This window comes from Sorex fumeus, unplaced genomic scaffold, assembly GCF_029834395.1.
Source record: "Sorex fumeus unplaced genomic scaffold, SorFum_2.1 ptg000018l, whole genome shotgun sequence".
NCBI classification, from domain to species: domain Eukaryota; kingdom Metazoa; phylum Chordata; class Mammalia; order Eulipotyphla; family Soricidae; genus Sorex; species Sorex fumeus.
Genome location: NW_026606075.1, coordinates 28,787,082 through 28,794,164, shown reverse-complemented (window position 1 = coordinate 28,794,164; position 7,083 = coordinate 28,787,082). Strand labels below are relative to the sequence as shown.

Genomic DNA, 7,083 nt, shown 5'->3' with positions numbered 1-7,083 from the left:
GAGATGGGGCCTCTGGTGGGGGTGGGGGTGTATTTGTTTTATTTTTTTTTTAATTATTTTTTATTTTTAGTGAAACACCATGAGGTACAGTTGTAGATTTACAATTTTTTGTGCTTGGGTTTCGATTATACAATGATCAAATACCCATCCCTCCACCAGTGCCCATTTTCCACCACCATGGATAATATCCCTCCCACCCCCATCCCTCCCATCTCACCCTGCCTCTGTGGCAGGGCAATCCCTTGTGTTCTCTCTCTCCTTTTGAGTGTTGTGGAAAAATATGGAACGCTTCACAAATTTGCGTGTCATCCTTGCGCAGGGGCCATGCTAATCTTCTCTGTATCATTCCAATTTTAGTATATGTGCTGCCGAAGCGAGCACTTGTTTTATTTCTTTTTATTTAATTTATTGTTTTTAAATAATGTAGGAGTACTGCGATTTGTTCAGCCATTGATTAAGCTGATTGAATTGGGCATGAACTCCACATTACTTTTTTATTTTATTGTATTACCGTGAGATAGAGTTGCAAAGCTTTCATGTTTGAGATTCAGCCATACAATGATCAAACACCCATCCCTCCACCGGTGCACATTTTCCACCACCATTTTCCCAAGTATCACCCCCCACCTCACATACATACACATCGCAGTCCTTACTCTGCCTCTATGGCAGACAATTTCCCCAATACTCTCTCTCTCTCATTTGGGGCATTAATTTTGCTCAAATTTTCCCACCACCATTCAAGCCTACCTGCCAGGGGAAGACACTAGATAATATTTTCCATAGGTCATTTCGAGGGCTGGAGCGATAGCACAGCGGGTAGGGCGTTTGCCTTGCATGAGGCCAACACGGTCAACCTGAGTTCAATTCCTCCATCCCTCTTGGAGAGCCTGGCAAGCTACCGAGAGTATCTCACCCACATGGCAAAGCCTGGAAAGCTACCCGTGATGTATTCAATATGCCAAACACAGTAACAAGTCTCACAGTGCTACTGGGCCCGCTGGAGCAAATGGATGAACAATGGGAGGACAGTGACAGTTACAGCTCATTTCGAATATCATAAGAGCTCACGAGGGTGTGATTATAAATGTAAATTTCTAGACTGTAAATAGTTGGGTTCCAGAGACATCTCTGTATGGCACTAATACATTTTGGGATTCAATTGGGAGCCTCTGGGCCAGAGCTGTTGGTGCGCTAAGATGGTACCCAGAGGCAAATTGTGGGTGTGACAGCCAGTCTTCTGGGCAGGTGGTGACACAGGGAGGGACAGCCCAGGTCCTCTGCCACCACACAGAGATTTAGTCCTGAACCCGCACATGTAGGCCTAGCTTTGAAAGCTCTTGGTCACCAGGATTCCATCTGGAGTAAGTAGGATACTGCACCTGCTCCATTTGGGGCAGGTGTGTGTGTGTGTATGTGTGTGTGTGTGTGTGTGTGTGTGTGTGTGTGGTAAAAAAGTAAAACAAGTATACCCCCATCCCCCACCAGCGGCCCCATCTCTACATGCATATTCATTCTGATGATTTTCTTAAGCAAAGGAAGTCAGCTCCAAAGGTTAATTAATGATTCCAATGCTACAAAGAGAAAATAGTCGGTAACTTTGATATGACTTAATGCCAGAAAAATTTTTAAAATAAACAAAAGAAAAGCAAAACAAGCTTGAAATTTTTTAAATGGTTTTAAAAAGTCCTGTGGGCAAGGCACTTGCAGAAAGAATAAAAGTAAAGCATGAAATGAAAGTCTTAAACATATTCTTTATATTAATATTTTATTTTCTTACTAGTTCTTGCATCATGACTCCATTCTCCATCATCTGAGTGGATTAAGTTCTTTCCGTTACCCTTTATTTCATTTTTTAACTAGTCACATTTAATTTCCCGTATTTCCTTCAAATGTATAGCACCTATAACTGTAAAGGAACAGTTCCTTTATTACTTCTCTGGTACTCCATGGGATCAGTCAATGAGAGACAAGAAAAAATCACTAGTAGAGAAAGAACATCATCAATAAGTTCTCAAGGTCGGAAGACGGTGCACTCAGATTCTAAAGAACTGTCTCTCCTGAATTGTCACAAAGAGTCATTTATATAGGAAAAGACAGAAAAATCTATATGTCTTTTTGCAGTAACATTATTTCTTTTTTTCTTTTTTTTCTTTTTTTATAATTTAATTTATTGAATCATCATGAGAGCACTTACAAAGCTTTTGAGTCTAAGTCTCCGTCATACAATGAAACACCCGTACCTTTGCCAGTGCCCATTCTCCACCCCCAACAACCCCACTATACCCCCATTCCACACCCTCCCCCTCCCTGGGGGGCAGATGATTTCCAATTTACTCTCTCTCTACTTTCATCACATTCAATATTTTGACACCAGACCCACCATTATTATTTGAGATTTTACCCCAACACTCAGATCTGCTGAAAAGGCAACAGTAGACAATTTGTTTTCTATTGCTGGTTATGAATAACATATGATGTTGCGTGGCTGCAGTAGTGGCTGCGCAATTTTGAAATTCCGAAATTTTAACACTTAAATCTGAAGGGATTTCTGCCAAAACCTTCTGGGTTCTGAGATTTGCTCCTGAGTCTCTGGGATCATGGCCGTTAAGCAGTTTGATCAGGAGCCAGGAAGGCCTTTCGCGGACGATGACTTGGGGTCTCGTTGGGGTGGGGAGGACAGGACTGGCTCCACCCCCATCCCTTATCCCCCATGTCTCATCACTGTGGGCCCAAACCTGACTGTCCAATGACCTCTGTAGGATGATGGCCACTGAGCCGCCAGGGGAAAGCAGGTGGAGGGACAACACCCTTTCCCCCTGGGGTGGCCCAGCGACAGTAACCTACTGCGGGATCTGGACACATTTCTGCCAAAAGTCACTGGGTTTCGAGATTTGTTTCTGAGTCTCTGGGATCATGGCCATTAAGCAGCTTGATCAGGAGCCAGAGAGGCCATTCGTGGGCGATGACTTGGGGTCTCGTTGGGGTGGGGAGGACAGGACCGTCTCCAACCTCATCCTGTGAGGCCAAAAATGTCTCGTCACTGTGGGCCCAAATCTGACTGTCCAATGGCCTCTGGAGGATGATGGCCACCGAGCCTCCAAGGGGGAGCAGTCAGAGTGACAACACCCTTTGCCCCCTGGGGTGGCCCGGCAACAGTAAACTAATGTGGGGTCCGGATGCATTTCTGCCAAAAGCCACTGGGTTTTGAGATTTGTTTGAGTCTCTGGGATCATGGCCATTAAGCAGCTTGATCAGGAGCCAGAGAGGCTGTTTGTGGGCCATGACTTGGGGTCTCGTTGGGGTGGGGAGGGCATAACCAGCTCCACACCCATCCCGTGAGGCCCTGCATGTCTCGTCACTGCGGGCCCAAACCTGACTGTCCAGTGGCTTCTGGAGGATGGTCGGCCACAAGGCCGCTAGGGGGAACAGGCTAATGCACAAAACCTATTCCCACCTGGGTTGGCCCAGCACCGGTAATTTACTGCAGGGACCAGACGCATTTCTGCCAAAAGCCGCTGGGTTTCGAGATTTGTTTCTGAGTATCTGGGATCATGGCCATTAAGCACTTCAATCAGGAACCAGAGAGGCCATGCCTCCAATTATATAGCTGAGCCAGAGGTGGTTTGTGGGTGTGTCTCCCACATACCTAACTTTTGGACGTTTACTTTCTTGGTAAACTTTGCCCAAGTTTTTGGGATCTGGCCAAAGGCACAGCAGCAATTTTGGGATATCTGGAAGTCTGAAGGCGCCATCAGGCTGCTGATGCATTCACCTCACAGGTACAGATTGACCTGCTGGCAGCACCATACCCCCTTCAGTAACATTATTTTTAAGACTACCCACATTTATGTTTTAGGGGTTTACATTACACCCACCATCAAACTTACCAGTGTCTCTTCAATGCTGTCCATAAGACCCTTTTGGTCCTGTCTTCCCATCCTGTTGTCAGAGTCTGGTTTTGTTTTTACTGGACACTGTCTATTCCTTTGCTTTGTTTCTTTATATCCCACATGAGTGAAACCATCCAGTATCAGTTCTTTGCCTCTTGACCTATTTTTCTTAGCATGATTCCTTCTAGTTCTATCAATGTTATAGCATAAGGATTTTGTTACAGCATAATTTCTTAGAGTTTTCCATTGTAAATATTACCACAACTTCTTTATCCACTCCACTGTTGTTGAACATGTAGGTAGTCTCAGCTCTTGGCTTTTGTAAATAACATGGCAATGAACATAAGATATACATATATCTTTCCAAATTAGTGTTCTTTTTCCTTTTCGATTGATTCCTTAGATTGAAGTGGGCACATTAGCCCAATTAATTTGGGGGAAACACCTTCCAAGAGTTAGTAATGGTGCTAAGGGGCAACTCCAAGGCAGACACAGTCCAGTGGGCCTGGAAGTTCAATGTTTGGCTAGATGTGATGCTGTTAGGGCCTAACAGTGATGGGGACCACCAGTAGAATTTTGGGTACTATTCAGTTTGTGGACTGAACTCAGGGCCCTGATCAAGCAATGCCTATGCTCTAGTTCTTCAAGCTATCACCCTAGCTATATTTTTAATTTTTTTGAGGTCTCACTGTGTTTCAGGGTGTTTCAGGGTGACTGCATTCATTTATAGTCTCACCAATGTTGAATGAGGGTTCCCTTTCTCCATGTTCTACCAGCACTGCTACTTCTGTGAGTAGATAGATAGATAGATAGATAGATAGATAGATAATTATTATTTTGGTATAAGTATCTTATCATTGTTTTTATTTCTTTTTCCCAGTGATGATGCATTTTTAATCAGATAGGAGGTGATAACATATTTGTTTTCACATGTCTATTAGTCATCTATATGTCTTCTTTGGAAAAATGTCTGTTCACCTATTCTCCGCATTTTTGTTGTTGTTGTGAATTTGACATGTTCCTTGTGTCTTGAATATTTACCAGATGTATGGTGTGTGGGTATTTTCTCTCATTCAGTAGTGTCTTTCTGTTTTCATGCTAGCTTCTTTCACCGTGATGTAATCCCATTTGTTTATTTTTGCTTTTATTTTCCTCACCAATAGAATCAAATCACTCAAGATACCACTGAAGTCAATATCATGGAATGTTTATTTTTAAACAGAACATATTGTCATATTGCAGACTAGTGGGCGCCAAAATAGTCGATAAATTTCTTTGAGGGCTGGTTTTCTGATCCAGAGTATCTGGTCCATAAATCTAAAGGCAGATTTTGAGTGAAGGGTCTGCCTACCTGCTGTCTTCCTTGAACAGACTTTCTTGGGGAGGACAAGATAAGAGAAACTGTTACATTCTTTACATTCTCAGTTGCTCAGTAGAGGATTTTTCTGGTTTTAACTTTTAGTCAAGTACTTAATTCCTGTCCCATAGGTTTCTTTCCTAGCAGAGACTTCTCCTTGTCCTTGTTCTATATTTTTTGTTTCTGATTACTATTTGATCATTCTACCCATTCTTTCTGTGAAAGAAAAAAAGGTTTTAAATTTTTTTTTTATTGAGCTCTATAAAGTATGCTTTGTGTTTATTATGGGAATATGTCATATCTATGAATGAATTTGAAAAATATCTCCACTACATATGCTCTCTTTGCATTTATCTGTCTCTGAATTCCTTCATTAAAGCTTTTTATAGTTTATGTGCCTTGAACAGTTTACATCAATTTCTATGTATTATACAGTCTACTGACATTGTGAACAGGATCTCTTTTTGTTGTTCTTGTTATTATTTCTAATTGGTTTTGTTTTATAAAACTGTGCCAACTCCCACTACATTTAATACTTAACCTAACTACAGTTTTAGCCTCTCCCAAAAGTGAAATTTTAAACATACAAATCTGGAATTTCTTGGCCAGCACTGGCGAGGTAATCTATATGATAAGATACTACTTTCCCCTTAAGAGAGGTGGCTTTCACTTACTACCTGTATTGCAAACCATAACACTCAAAAGGAGAGAGAATGTAAGAGGGAATGTGCCTGCGGGGCGGGGGTGGGGTGGGGGGGGATACTGGGAACACTGGTGGTGGAGAATGAGCACTGGTGGAGAGGGATGTGTACTTGATCATTGTATGACTGAAACAATCACAAAAATGTATAAGTCTGTAACTGTATCTCATGGTGATTCATTAAAAAATACAAAAAAAATGACTGAAATACAAACACAAAAGTTCATAAGTTTGTAACTGTACCTCATGGTGATTCACTTAAAAAAAATTAAAAAGCAAGAGAACCTAAAAAAATACAAAAAAAAGAAAAAAAGAAAGAGAAGTTTGCTTTGCATGAAATAATCTTTTTTTAATAACCTTGCTTCATCTTTTTCTAAAATATCTATAGAAAACATATAATTGTACAAAACCAAAATAGGAATCTAAACTTAAAAGAGCCTTCCATTTTGTATACCTTTCTAGTTACTAAATGATAAACTGCCTAATTAGTGAATCGTTAAATAAAATCATATTTTCAAACTTATTTAAATTTTGTTTCCTAATCTTTTTTGGGGTTAAGGATGATGTGTGTTAGCAGATTTAGTTTATATTTGTCGATTTCATTCACCATTTCCAACATCTGCTTTGGGAGTTGAGACTGTCAGAATTTGTGTTTTCTGTTTCTTGGTTTTGTTTCCCTCACTCCCAATTTCAGTTCTCACTTCTTTTGGAGATCCAGCTGTAATTAAAATAATAAAATAAATTTTAGCTTCCCCTCATTCCCATCCCTTTGTTGTTGTGATGTGTGTGTTGTTGTTGCAATGACCAGGAATGGCTCACAGATGACTGTGGAGCTCACACACCTGGCCGCAGGGCTCCCCAGGGTCACATTCCTTTCCTCAGTTGTGGTGTCTGTGAATATTCTAGTCGTCTTTGCTGGGGATGCCATGGGGCTCACTTTCAAATGTCCTTCCTGGTTGTGGTGCTCACACACCTTTCTCAGTTATGACGGTCACTTCTGGTGCTGGAGCTCACAGGAGCAGAGCTGCCAGCCCTTGCTCAGTCCATGAAGTGCTGGCAGGAACTGCACTCACGCCTTATACTTGCATGCAGGCTCAGTGATCTTCAGTTTTTTTCTAACCACCTTTGCTTTG

At 41.6% G+C, this 7,083-nt stretch overlaps 1 non-coding gene across 1 annotated transcript; it reads right to left on the bottom strand.

Moving 5' to 3' along the window:
• Positions 1–274: 274 nt before the first annotated feature.
• Positions 275–381, bottom strand: LOC130021909 (U6 spliceosomal RNA). The gene has a single exon (XR_008792239.1). It is a non-coding gene; the product is annotated as a U6 spliceosomal RNA (small nuclear RNA).
• Between the last annotated feature and the right edge of the window lie 6,702 nt (positions 382–7,083).